This window comes from Lactuca saligna, chromosome 4 (assembly GCF_052625555.1).
Source record: "Lactuca saligna cultivar CGN05327 chromosome 4, ASM5262555v1, whole genome shotgun sequence".
Lineage (NCBI taxonomy): Eukaryota > Viridiplantae > Streptophyta > Magnoliopsida > Asterales > Asteraceae > Lactuca > Lactuca saligna.
Window position 1 is genome coordinate 225,772,410 of NC_136420.1, and position 15,495 is coordinate 225,787,904.

The window sequence follows — 15,495 nt, forward strand, 5'->3', positions numbered from 1 at the left end:
CTTGAATTAAACACTTCCATTCTTCAACAATCATCTACTGAAATCACTCAAGGTGAGTTCATACCCCTACGTTTTCATGTTTTCTCAAGTTTTCAGGGGGAGAATACAAGTTAAAACACTAAGAACATAACTAAATTTCTCTAACAGCCTTCATCAGAAAAGTTCAACTCCATTCACGGACTGTTTTGGGCATCTTAAATATTTTTGTTTTCAAAACTGTACAAGGTGCAAATAGTTCAAGTTTTTAGCTTTAAAATGGCTACTTGCACATCTCCATACGATTTTTCTACAATTTATGGCGATTTTTACAAAACTGCCTATCACTTCAAACAACAATCCGGACCAGTCTGTGATTATGGACTTTTTCACCCAAGTTAGAGGTCATTATAAATTGTGATAAAAATTATGAGCAAACTACACACATTTTGTGAACTCTCAGAATTTACGGATCTAGTTTTCGACTTCGTATGATTTTTCTATGATTTTTCCAAAACAGGGCAGAATTGCTAAATTTTACCAACAACATGTAAATATCATAACACTTTGTATTATGTTGAGCAAAGTGTATAATCATAAGTTTTAATGTTTGAATGTGTTTCCTAGTTAGTTTATCATTATGAACTGAAACTAAGACATTCATATTAAATATTATCCATTCATTTTGGAACACGTATTATTTAACTATAAAAAGTATAGTTTGAATATATTTATAACACTAATACATTTCCATAAAAGGATTCATACATATTACATACATTTTAGATAAACTATAATACGTATAGTTTATGATACATCACTCTGCGCACTCGTACAAGAAGGGTACATTCATACAAGAAATATTTATATTCACACACATTTAACGTAAACTTGTTATCCTATATTGTGAGTTTCTCTATTTCTCTCTCTCTCTCTCTCTCTCTCTCTCTCTCTCTCTCCCCGTACGTCCGAGTGCGGGATATAATTCCTGGTAGTTATAATCAGAATCTCCTTGAGGGAGAACGTGATACTTGTATATAGATCTATATTGGGATTGACACCCCACACCTTACTGCTAGTTACAGTTGGACCTGCAGGTCTACGGGTGACAAATGTCATTTCATTTTTCGCGACACTGAGAACGTCGTGGCAGGTTCACATAGTCATAGTATGATTATAACGGCTCACATAGGGAACAATCCATAAGTTTACGGGATTTTATTTTTAAAACCTAAATGAGTTTTATGTCGATTTAAAATCACCTTTTATCTCTATGGGTACAAATACAAAGTACCGGGTCTCTATACAAAAAGGGGTACAAATACAAAGTACCGGGTCTCTATACAAAAAGGGGTACAAATACAAAGTACCGGGTCTCTATACAAAAAGGGGTACAAATACAAAGTACCGGGTCTCTATACAAAAAGGGGTACAAATACAAAGTACCGGGTCTCTATACAAAAAGGGGTACAAATACAAAGTACCGGGTCTCTATACAAAAAGGGGTACAAATACAAAGTACCGGGTCTCTATACAAAAAGGGGTACAAATACAAAGTGCCGGGTCTCTATACAAAGCTATTATGATATTAAAACTACACATCCTCTAAAATTGTTAGACTTCAACTATAGTCGCTGAGCGTATATGTTGAGTCATATAAGAATTTAGTCTTGATTGGCCTAGAATTGGTGGTGCCCGCCTCATCTCCTGTTCCTCGTTGGGTTGTGGACCTAGGGCAGACCCACTATATTCAACGTTTTATCTAAGTTAAGCCTTATATAACTTTATATGTTGGACGATTATAGAGGAACTCTACGGATTACTCTAGGGTTCATTACAGCATCATGTAGGATTATTTCTATTCATACTTAACTAAGAAAATATTGGATTTTCTGGAAATCAAACTAAATCGATTTTACAAGGAAAAACGGTTTCTACTTCAAACAAAACTCTTATGAACTCACCAACCTTTGTGTTGACACTCTTTAAAACTACTTGTATTCTCAGGAAATCAGTGAAACAGGAAAACTTCATCGCTTTGAGGATGGGATGCTAAACCGTCAACAATTTATTTTGTCATCATAGTGTAATTGCTTTTGAAACATGTAAACATATACTTTGGTGTAACTTTTGCAATTATATTTATGGTGGTTGTTTTTACTTTGAGCACTATTATACACGTTGTTGTGATACGGTACATGAAGTCCTCCACCCCCAGACGTTTCCGCCATCCTTGGTTTGGGGGTGTGACAATATCCCAGAGACAATCATCTAATAATACATCTCCTACTGGTGGGCCGGCATTGTGACCTTAGACCCACTGCTACTAGAAGGTAACTCACCTCGTTGCTGCTGATCTGTGTGGGAATGGCCTGTCTGCTGCTGCTCCGGAAATCCTCCGGCTGTAATTCCAACCAAACACTTAGTCAAATACTGTTATCCGACCTCCGGGTAAACTGACCATTTACCCTTAATCAAACCATGAGTCAAGTCAAAGTCAACTTCCAGTTTACCCGACTCGCCGAGTTGGCTTCTCAACTTGCCGAGTCCTCATCCCTTTGTTTGACCACTATCCTGTCTCTACTCGTCGAGTTTGGCATTGACTCGACGAGTTTTCCTTCTAAACTGATGACCAACCGTTCTTCCTTCTACTCGCCGAGTTGTATGAACAACTCGTCGAGTTCGTCTTCATCTAAAGAACACTCTATGCTTAGACTCTCCGAGTTGTATGAACAACTCGCTGAGTCCGTTCTTGAGGCAAGAAGATTGCCTTGAACTCACCAAATCATGGCATTGACTCGCCGAGTTACTACATGAGTGAGTCTGGCTTCCAAACCACTGAGTCACACCCTATGACTCACTACTCCAACCCGCAAACACGAAAAGGGGGAAAACTTGGGGACTCGCGACTCGACTCGCCGAGTCCGAGGGACGACTCGCCAAGTCGGCCACATGCAATTACTATACACTCGATTTTTCTTGAATCCAGCTCATGCCATTCACAGATATGGGTTTCTAGGGCATGAATTACATGTAAAGTTTCCAACTTTACGTGTAAATAATCACCAAAGAAGGTTTTAGGGCTCAAAATGCACCAAAAGGGTAGATCTGGGGATTTCATGCAATATGACTCCATAAAGGCAATAGATCCAAGCTCTAGGGACTCAATCATGCCTAGATCTAGAGGCTAACAACTTATTACAACCCACAATGCACAAACAAGCTTGGGGAATGGCTCAAGAAGGACTTTCATGTAGCTAATAGAGACTACAAGCATGAAAACAGAGGGGAAATGAGTTATACCTTAAGGAAAACGCTGAGATTACACAAAGATGCCTGGCCTCCTTCTCCTCTTCTTGATCTACTCTTCTTTCTCCTTAAAATCTTCAAGAACACACCAAAAAACTTCAATATCACAAGGAATAGGGGTATAAACGGTGTTGGGAGCTCTGAGGGTGAAGGGGGAGAGCTTAGGGGCGGATAAGAGGGTTTAAATAGGGTGCAAACCCTTGAAATTTAGGGTTTCATCAAACAGCGGGGACTTGCCGAGTCCAGAATATGGACTCGCCGAGTCGCCAACTTAAGCGTGTTTCGGATCGCGTCTCTACTCGGCGAGTCGGACCTACAACTCACCGAGTCCAAGGCTAAAAATGAAAAAACTAAGATGAATTTTTACGTACCAGGAACCAGGTGCTACAAATCTCGCCCACTTATTCCAAACTTCGTCCTTGAAGTCTGCCGCTCGATCCTGAAACAACTCGGGGTAATGCTCCATCATTTCTTCCACCGGCTCCCAAGTCCATTCCGAACCCTTGCGGTTCTGCCATTGCACCTTCACTAATTCCACCCTCTTGTTCCTTATATCTTTCGACTTCCGGTCGAGGATTGCGACTGGGCGCTCAATGTAATTCAGGCTGTCATCTACCTGTATATCCTCCAACGACACCACCGCTGAATCATCCACGAGGCATTTCCGCAGCTGGGAGACATGGAAGGTGCTGTGGATCTGACTGAGCTCAGCTGGCAGATCCAGCCTATATGCCACCTTGCCCACCCGGGCTATAACCCTGAACGGACCAATGTATCTCGGGCCCAACTTTCCCCGCTTCCTAAATCGAATGACGCCTTTCCAAGGCGACACCTGCAGGAGAACCATATCCCCGACCTGGAACTCCAGGTCCGATCGATGCTTGTCGGCGTAACTTTTTTGCCGACTCTGCGCAATATGAAGCCTGCTTCAAACTTGTTGGATCCTCTCGGTCGTCTTGAGCACCACCTCAGTGCTCCCCATGACCCTCTGGCCAACTTCACCCCAAGATAAATGGGTCCTACACCTTCGTCCGTACAACATCTCGAATAGGGGGCGGTCAATACTCGCATGGTAGCTGTTGTTGTACGAGAACTCAGCCAAGGGAAGATAGGTATCCCAGCTACCACCGAAGTCTAACACGCATGCCCGCAACATATCCTCCAAAGTCCGGATGGTCCGTTCACTCTGACCATCCGTCTGCGGGTGAAAGGCGGTGCTAAAATACAGACACGTGCCCAACTCGTCATGAAACCTCTTCCAAAACCTGGAAGTGAACCGCACATCTCGATCTGATATCACTGACACTAGCACCCCGTGCCGCGCCACTATCTCACCGATATAGATATCGGCCAACTTTTCGGCCGAGATACTCTCCTGAATCAGAATAAAATGGGCGGTTTTGGTCAACCGATCCATGATGACCCAAATCGAATCTACTCCTCGCGCCGTCTTGGGAAGCTTGGTGATAAAATCCATCGTAATATCCTCCCATTTCCACAACGGGATATTTAACGGTTGCATCTTTCCGTGCGGTCTCTGATGCTCGGCCTTGACCTTCCTGCAGGTCAAACACTGCTCGACGTACCACACCACATCCTGCTTCATGCAGGACCACCAATAGTCTAGGCGAAGATCCCGATACATCTTCGTTGCCCCAGGATGAATAGAGAATCGGGATTTGTGCGCCTCCTCCATCAATATCTGGCGCACGCCTCTGAGATACGGCACCCACACCCTACGGTGCTGTGTCAATAATCCTCAACTATCATAATCAAAAGAGGTGACCTGACCCACTATTCGCTCGCTCTTCCGATGTTCCTTCTTCATAGCCTCCTGTTGAGCTTCCCGAATCTGCTCTAATAGTGGGGTCACCACCGTCATCCTCATATACACACCCCTGATCGGTGCCGCCATACGGCTAAGCGCATCGGCCACCACGTTGGCCTTCCCCGGGTGGTAAATGTAACAACGCAAATTTTCAAACAATTTTTTTTTATTTAAAATAAAGTGAATTATTTCAACCAAATATAATTATTCCAAATTTTATATCAAAATACAATCATAAAATCCCCAAGATCTCAAAACATCAACAGTGTGTACGCGTCATGCCGGCGCCTTCCCACGGTCCTCGCTAGTACCTGAAACACATACATGACAACTGTAAGCATAAATGCTTAGTGAGTTCCCCAGTATACTACTTACGCATATACGCCTTTCCAGGCCTTGAGATAATCGCCTTCCGGCCCATAACATATTGCCTTCCGGCCCATAACATAATGCCTTCCGGCCCAGAACATATTGCCTTCCAGCCCATAACATATTGCCTTCCGGCCCATAACATATTGCCTTCCGGCCCATAATATATTGCCTTCCGGCCCATAAACATACACAACAATTAATACATTAATTTTAACACATATAGCACATATATCATATATCATATCCGACCTTTCAGTCACATAACATATTGCCTTCCGGCCCGTATAAACATACATAGCACACGTAGCAATTACCTTACCATTTATAGCACGTATAACACAAATTATATCCGACCTTCCGGTCACACAGTCAAACCCTTCCGGGTACAGTATAGTGAGAAGACTCACCTCGTGGTAATGAAAGCTATCAACTCTTGAAATCACTCGCACTCGATCCGCCGATCTACAGACTCCCTATAATACCATATACCCTTATTAATACTCTTATCATTCAAGACAACTGACCCTAAGAAATTATATGCAGGTCAACTCTGGCCAACGGTCAACTGGACCGGACTCGTCGAGTGCAAAGGTGACTCGATGAGTCGAGACGTCCTCTCCAACTTTCCCTGATGTTCCCTTTCTACTCGTCGAGTATCCCCCTTGACTCGACGAGATCCACGTGGAAGAATCGCGGGGCCACCCCGACTCCACTCGCCGAGTCTGAAGAACAACTCGGCGAGTCCTAGTGAATCTTCAAGCTACTCGCCGAGTCTGTTCATTGGACTCGGCGAGTCCATGCCATGCAGTCGATCAACTGCTTCCTGAAATACGTATGGTCCCGAAATACACAATCATGGGACTTTCTGCACCTCTAAACATCCTATTACTGGGGTATAAACGTTTGGGTAACAACATAATAATCCATCTAATCACCAAATGGGTTTCATAAACCCTAAATCCGTGTACACATCAAAATAACAGGAATGATCCGAAGTATTACCTGAAAAACGTACTCTCTGTGTCCCCAAACCTCAGAACTCGAATCCCTTGCTGTTCCTTTAGCCAAAACTCCTCTCCTTCTTGCCCAACAATCTCTTCAAAGTTCCAATAGCCTCAAATCTTGCTCTAGATGTCCACAGACGCTTAGGGTTCTTCTCAATCGGCTAAAAGACGGACAATGACGGCCTAAAAGGCGTTATATACGATCCAAAACCAAACGGCTAGGGTTTCCGCTGAACAGCGCAGACTCGCCGAGTCCATAATGGACTCGTCGAGTCCAGTCGCGAACCCGCGACCCAGTCTGTGGTCCTACTCGGCGAGTTTGGCTCCAACTCGCCGAGTCCCTTCCTAAAACGCCCCAAAACAATATCATAAAAATACCTGAAATTCCGGGCTGTTACAACTCTCCCCCACTAGGACTAGACTTCGCCCTCGAAGTCTCATTCTGCAAATAACTCCGGATGTTGCTCCCGCATCTCACGCTCCGGCTCCCAAGTCATCTCCGATCCTTTCCGGTGTTGCCACTGAACCAACACCAGAGGTACCTCCTTGTTCCTCAGAACCTTGATCTTCCGATCCCTGATAGCTACCGGTCTCTCGGCGTAATTCAGGCTCGCATCCACCTGAATATCCTCTAATGGAACCACTGCCGATTCATCGGCTATACACTTCCTCAACTGTGATACGTGAAAGGTATTGTGAATCTGTCCCAACTCTGCTGGCAGCTCCAACCGATAAGCTACCCGACCCACCCCTTGCAATTACACGAAATGGACCTATGAACCGGGGCCCCAACTTGCCCCTCTTTCTGAACCGGATCACTCCCTTCCAAGGAGAAACCTTCAGGAGAACGAAGTCGCCAACCTGGAATTCCAGCTCGGACCGGCGTCTGTCCGCATAACTCTTCTGTCGGCTCTGGGCGGTCAATAACCTCTGCCTAACCTGCTGAATCTGCTCTGTCGTCTGGAGTACGATCTCTGTACTGCCCATCACTCTCTGTCCCACCTCTCCCCAGCAAATGGGAGTCCGACACCTCCTACCATACAACAACTCAAAAGGTGGCATACCAATGCTCGAATGATGGCTGTTGTTGTAGGAAAACTCAACCAAAGGCAAATGCGCATCCCAGCTACCCCCGAAGTCTAACACACACGCTCTAAGCATGTCTTCCAATGTCTGAATCGTCCGCTCGCTCTGACCGTCTGTCTGGGGATGGTATGCGGTACTAAAATGCAGTTTGGTACCCAGCTCCTCATGGAATTTCTTCCAGAACCTGGAAGTGAAGCGTACATCACGGTCTGAAACAATCGAGATCGGCACTCCATGTCGAGATACTACCTCTCTCACGTATAACTCCGCCAACTTCTCCGCTGATGAACTCTCGCTAATGGCAAGGAAGTGTGCACTCTTCGTCAATCTATCCATAACCACCCAAATTGCATCGACTCCCCTAGCAGTTCTCGGCAATTTGGTGATGAAATCCATAGTAATCTGCTCCCACTTCCACTCAGGAATCTCCAAGGGCTGCAACTTACCATGCGGTCTCTAGTGCTCGGCTTTAACCCTACGGCAGGTCAAACACCTCTCAACGAACCATGCGACGTCTCTCTTCATACAAGGCCACCAATATTCCTTCCTCAAGTCCAAATACATCTTCGTAGCACCGGGATGGATCGAGAATTTCGATCTATGAGCCTCCTCCATCAAAGTAGCACGCGTACCGCCCACGAATGGTACCCAAATTCGACCCTGAAACGTCAGAAGTCCTCGTCCATCCTTAACGAACTCTGAAATTAACCCAACGACCCGCTCTTTCTTCTGCATCTCGGATCTCACAACCTCGGCCTGTGCCCCACGAATAGCATCTAATACTGGAGACATCACCGTCAGTCTCAGATATACGTCTCGCAATGGAGTGCTCTCCGCCCTACGACTCAATGCATCGGCTACCACGTTAGCCTTGCCTGGGTGGTATAGGATCTCACAGTCATAATCCTTAACCACGTCCAACCATCTCCTCTGACGCATATTTAGGTTGGGTTGATCCATCAAATGCTTCAAACTCTTATGGTCCGTGTATATAGTACAACGAACCCCGTACAGGTAGTGACGCCAAATCTTGAGAGCGAACACTACTGCCCCCAACTTTAAGTCATGCGTGGGATATCTCGCCTCGTGAGGCTTTAATTGCCTCGATGCATAAGCTATCACATGGCCTCTCTGCATCAACACTGCACCCAGTCCCGAAATCGATGCGTCGCAATATATGACAAAATCCTCCATCCCTTCCGGGAGGGCTAATACCGGGGCTTCGCACAGTCTCTGACGTAGTGTCTCGAAGGAAGTCTGTTGCTCGGGTCCCCATGAGAATGTAACACCCTTCCGGGTCAATCTGGTGAGCGGTACCGCGATCTTGGAGAAGTCCCTAATAAACCTCCGATAGTACCCCGCCAACCCAAGGAAACTCCTGATCTCGGAAGGTGACTTCGGTGCCTCCCAACTCATCACTGCTTCCACCTTGGCCGGATCGACCAATATCCCTGCCTGATTAACAACATGTCCAAGAAATTGGACCTCCCGCAACCAGAAGTCACATTTGGAGAATTTTGCATATAGCTTCTCCGACCTCAATACCACAAGGACCTCCCTCAAATGTCCCTCATGCTGCTCTCTAGTTCGCGAATACACTAGGATGTCGTCGATAAATACAATCACAGACCGATCCAGCATCGGCCTGCATACCCTGTTCATGAGGTCCATGAACACTGCCGGGGCATTGGTGAACCCGAAAGGCATCACCACGAACTCGTAATGCCCATACCGCGTCCGGAATGCTGTCTTCTGGACATCCTCATCCCGCACTCTTACCTGATGGTACCCTGATCTCAAATCGATCTTGGAAAACCAAGATGCCCCTTGCAACTGATCGAATAGATCATCGATCCTAGGTAACGGATAGCGGTTCTTGACCGTCACCTTGTTCAACTCCCGGTAATCAATGCACATCCGGTGTGAACCATCCTTCTTCTTGACGAATAGAATCGGTGCTCCCCACGGCGAGCTACTCGGCCGAATAAATCCCTTCCCCAGCAACTCCTGGAGTTGCGAGGACAACTCTTGCATCTCTGGAGGTGCAAGACGATAAGGCACCTTCGCAATAGGTGCAGCCCCCGGAATCAGATCGATACCAAACTCTACTTGCCTCGCAGGAGGTACTCCCGACAACTCCTCAGGAAAAACATCTGGAAACTCGCGCACCACTGGAACCTCCTCCACTGTCCTCGGTCTCTCGGAAGCCTCTCGCGTATCCATCACATACGCCACAAAACCTCTACATCCCTGCTGTAGGCATTGCCTCGCCCTAGCGGCCGAACAAAAAGCTGATCCTGAACGGGTACCCTCGCCGTATACCGTAAGAACTCCCCCACTAGGGTCTCGTATAGTCACCAGCTGGCGCTCACAGTCGATGACAGCGCTGAATCGGCTCAACCAGTCCATGCCCACGATGACACAGACATCACCCATCGCAATTGGAACTAGGTCAATCGGAAATTCAACCCCGAAAATCTCTAGTACGCATCCCCGAAGAACCTCCGTGGCACAAACCACCCTCTCGGCGGCTATAGAAACGCTCAGAGGCCGACTTAACGGCTCACGACTAATGCTGATATGCTGACTAAAAGCTAAAGATACAAAGGATCTACTCGCACCCGAATCAAATAACACTAGAGCAAGCATAGAGTTCACAAGAAAAGTACCTACACATACATTAACATAAGCATAACATTTCGACTTTAAAGTAAATACGTGAATTACAGCATACCTGCCATAACATCGGGCGCAGCGCGGACCTCCTCCGCAGTCAGCTGAAAGGCTCTCCTGCGAGCCCTCGGGGCCTCGACCTTTGCCGGTCGGGTTTCAGTAGTCCTGGTAGTAGGTGTAGATCCCTGACGAAGCTGTGGGCACTCGGCCTTCTGATGGCCTGTCTGGTTGCAGTGAAAGCAAACCATGAACCCCTTAGGACAATCCCTGGCAATGTGTCCTTCCTTGCCACACTTGTAGCAACCACCAGCTCGACACGCCCCCTCATGACTTTTGCCGCACTTCCCGCAAGTGCGGCCCTTCTGACCTCCCATCCTCGAATCAGCGGACTTGATCCGCTTGGCTGCCGGCTGAGACTGAGCCGGTCATCGGTCCACCTGCCGAGACTCGGCCTCCTCCCTGGCCTGAGTCTCCAACTCGATCTCGCGCTTCCTGGCGTTCGCCTGAAGCTCAGTGAAAGTACGATAGGTGGAGTTTGACACAAACTCCCGGATATCCCTCCTCAAAACGCCTAAATACCGGCTCATCCGTGACTGCTCTGTAGACACCAGCTCCGGGCAGAACATCGCCCTCTCGTGAAACTTCCGTGTGACCACCGCAACGGAATCAGTACCCTGCTTAAGGGTCAAGAACTCCTGAATCAATCGTTCCCTCTCCCCTGGGGGAACGTACTCGTCCTTGAACATCTCAGTAAACCTCTCCCATGTCACCGCTGTAATCTCCGCCAGAGTGAAGTTCGCCGTCACGAACTTCCACCAATCCTTTGCTCCCAGACGGAGCTGGTTCAAGGCGAACCGTACCCTCAGGTGCTCCGGGCATGAGCAAGTGTAGAAGCACCCCTCAATGTCGGCGATCCACCTCATCGCAGCAATCGGATCCTACATCCCATCAAACTCAGGGGGTTTTGTGTTGCTGAATTCCCGGAACAGCAACGAATCGCCCCCTTGCGGCCTGGCAGCGGCCACAGCTGCGGTAGCGGAAGCGGCTGCAGCCTCAGTCAGTGCGGCGTACCGTTCCTCAAACGTCTCCATCAGTGTGGTCTTAATAGACCCAAACATCTCCGGGATCTCAGCCCGGATCGCTGCAGCTACCTCCTCCTGAATCATCTGACGAATATCCTCATCGCTCACACTGCTCGAACTCACCCCATGACGTGTGGTAACCATGATGTCTCTGAAATACAACATAAAATTATCAAAGACTCCATCAAGTACAATTGTACTCGATAACGCAACCCTACTCAGTCTCCGATATCTAGGGATTCTTACTTGGGTCTTCCACCGACCCGGTGTCTGCGGTAGTACGGGCCCAATACTACCGACCACACCGTGTCAGTATTCGTCCCAAATCTTCCTCCCCAAACCCCGAATAGTGAGTACTCTACCTCTAGTATGCACTATCTACCTGCACGCTATCGAATATCTCATATAAGCAAAATCCCTAGACTAAGGCATCACAAAACAGGCCATTCTAGTCCTATCATGAATACCTAGTCTTCTAGCATGCATAACAATTCATAATTCAGTGCATAACATAACATTGTAAGGTATTCTGGGGATCTTTACCGTTCGGGCGCTGGCTGATCGTACACACTGCTCTGTTTTACCACCTTACCATTTATAAAAATTTATGTCTTTATTATTTTTAAAAGATTTTTCCTCAATCCTCGGTTTGAGTTCAGTTACACCCGAAGGTACACCCGAATCCCTCAAACCAAGGCTCTGATACCAATTGTAACAACGCAAATTTTCAAACAAAATTTTTTTTTTATTTAAAATAAAGTGAATTATTTCAACCAAATATAATTATTCCAAATTTCATATCAAAATACAATCATAAAATCCCCAAGATCTCAAAACATCAACAGTGTGTACGCGTCATGCCGGCGCCTTCCCACGGTCCTCGCTAGTACCTGAAACACATACATGACAACTGTAAGCATAAATGCTTAGTGAGTTCCCCAGTATACTACTTACGCATATACGCCTTTCCAGGCCTTGAGATAATCGCCTTCCGGCCCATAACATATTGCCTTCCGGCCCATAACATAATGCCTTCCGGCCCAGAACATATTGCCTTCCGGCCCATAACATATTGCCTTCCGGCCCATAATATATTGCCTTCCGGCCCATAAACGTACACAGCAATTAATACATTAATTTTAACACATATAGCACATATATCATATATCATATCCGACCTTTCAGAAACATAACATATTGCCTTCCGGCCCGTATAAACATACATAGCACACGTAGCAATTACCTTACCATTTATAGCACGTATAACACAAATTATATTCGACCTTCCGGTCACACAGTCAAACCCTTCCAGGTACAGTATAGTGAGAAGACTCACCTCGTGGTAATGAAAACTATCAACTCTTGAAATCACTCGCACTCGATCCGCCGATCTGCAGACTCCCTATAATACCATATACCCTTATTAATACTCTTATCATTCAAGACAACTGACCCTAAGAAATTATATTCAGGTCAACTCTGGCCAACGGTCAACTGGACCGGACTCGTCGAGTGCAAAGGTGACTCGACGAGTCGAGACGTCCTCTCCAACTTTCCCTGATGTTCCCTTTCTACTCGTCGAGTATCCCCCTTGACTCGACGAGATCCACGTGGAAGAATCGCGGGGCCACCCCGACTCCACTCGCCGAGTCTGAAGAACAACTCGGCGAGTCCCAGTGAATCTTCAAGCTACTCGCCGAGTCTGTTCATTGGAATCGGCGAGTCCATGCCATGCAGTCGATCAACTGCTTCCTGAAATACGTATGGTCCCGAAATACACAATCATGGGACTTTCTGCACCTCTAAACATCCTATTACTGGGGTATAAACGTTTGGGTAACAACATAATAATCCATCTAATCACCAAATAGGTTTCATAAACCCTAAATCCGTGTACACATCAAAATAACAGGAATGATCCGAAGTATTACCTGAAAAACGTACTCTCTGTGTCCCCAAACCTCAGAACTCGAATCCCTTGCTGTTCCTTTAGCCAAAACTCCTCTCCTTCTTGCCCAACAATCTCTTCAAAGTTCCAATAGCCTCAAATATTGCTCTAGATGTCCACAGACGCTTAGGGTTCTTCTCAATTGGCTAAAAGACGGACAATGACGGCCTAAAAGGCGTTATATACGATCCAAAACCAAACGGCTAGGGTTTCCGCTGAACAGCGCAGACTCGCCGAGTCCATAATGGACTCGTCGAGTCCAGTCGCGAACCCGCGACCCAGTCTGTGGTCCTACTCGGCGAGTCTGGCTCCAACTCGCCGAGTCCCTTCCTAAAACGCCCCAAAACAATATCATAAAAATACCTGAAATTCCGGGCTGTTACAGTAAAGGATCTCGCAATCATAATCCTTCACCACGTCCAACCACCAACCCTGCCTCATGTTCAGATTCGGCTGATCCATGGGGTACCTCAAACTCTTGTGGTCTGTGAAAATGGTACATCGAACCCCGTAGAGGTAATGTCGCCATATCTTGAAGGTGAAGACTACCGCCCCCAACTCTAAATCATGTGTCGGGTAGTTCGCCTTGTGAGGCTTCAACTGCCTCGAGGCATAAGCAATGACATGACCCCTCTTCATCAATACCACACCTAAACACGAGATGGACGCATCACAATATACCACAAAATCCTCTACGCTCTTGAGTAGGGCTAAGATTGGCACCTCGCACAATCTCTGTCTCAGAATCTCGAACGCTGCCTGCTGCTCAGGCCCCCACCGAAAGACCACGGCCTTCCTAGTCAACTGTGTCAGGGGTACAACTATCTTGGAGAAATCCTGAATGAATCTCTGATAGTAGCCTGCTAATCCTAGGAAACTCCGAATCTCGGATGGAGACTTCGGAACCTCCCATCTCATCACGGCCTCCACCTTGGCCGGTTCTACTGAAATACCGTTCTGGTTGACGAGGTGCCCAAGAAACTGCACCTTGCGCAACCAAAACTCACATTTGGAGAACTTGGCGTACAAGCTCTCCCTCCTCAAGGTTTTTGAAACCTCTCTCAGATGCTCCGCGTGCTCCTCCTGCGTCTTGGAATAAACCAAGATGTCATCAATGAAAACTATCACTAACCGATCCAGCATCGGTCTACACACGCGGTTCATGAGCTCCATGAACGCAGCAGGAGCATTAGTGAGCCCAAACGGCATCACCACTAACTGATAATGGCCATAGCACGTCTGAAACGCAGTCTTCTGTACATCCTCCTCTATGACCCTCATATGATGATAATCTGAACGCAAATCAATCTTGGAGAACCAAGATGCTCCTTGTAACTGGTCAAAGAGGTCATCAATCCTCGGGAGTGGGTAACGGTTCTTCACCATCACCTTATTCAGCTCCTGGTAATCTATGCACATCCGATGCGATCCGTCCTTTTTCTTCACAAACAGGATCAGGGCTCCCCAGGGTGAACTGCTCGGTCGAATAAATCCCTTGTCTAGCATCTCCTGCAGCTGCGTAGATAACTCCTGCATCTCGGGAGTAGCCAACCGATAGGGTGCCTTGGCTATCGGAGCCGCACCAGGAATTAGGTCGATCCTGAACTCTACCTAACGCTCCAGAGGTATCCCAGGAAGCTCCTCAGGGAACACATCAGTGTAGTCTCGCACCACTAGAACCTCACTCACCGTCGCCTTACCCGTCTCTTGGGTATCCAAAACATACGCGACATATCTCGCGCAACCCTACTGAAGGTAGCGCCTAGCTCTCGCTGGTGAACATAATGTAGGTCCACGCTGCGGCCTCTTGCCATGGATCACCAATTCTCCCCCACTCGGGGTCCTGATCCGCACTAGCTGCTGTGCGCAATCTATCACCACACCATTAGGGCTTAACCAATCCATGCCTATAATCACCTTGTTCCCCCGCAAAAGGATAGGAACCAAATCCACCAATTAGTGCCCCTCAAATTACCTTAGGACACAATCCCTGAATACTGCTGACGCTCGCACCGATCGATCATCGGCAATCTTTAACTCTAAAGGGCAATCCAACATGCCCGAAGACTCAGTAAACCTCTTGCTAAGCGCAAGGGAAACAAATGATCGGGTGGCACCCAAGTCAAACCACACTTGAACAGGAATATCAATCACATGGAACGATCCTAAAGCATATACACAGAGCATATATCAATATCATAACATCACAAAATAAAG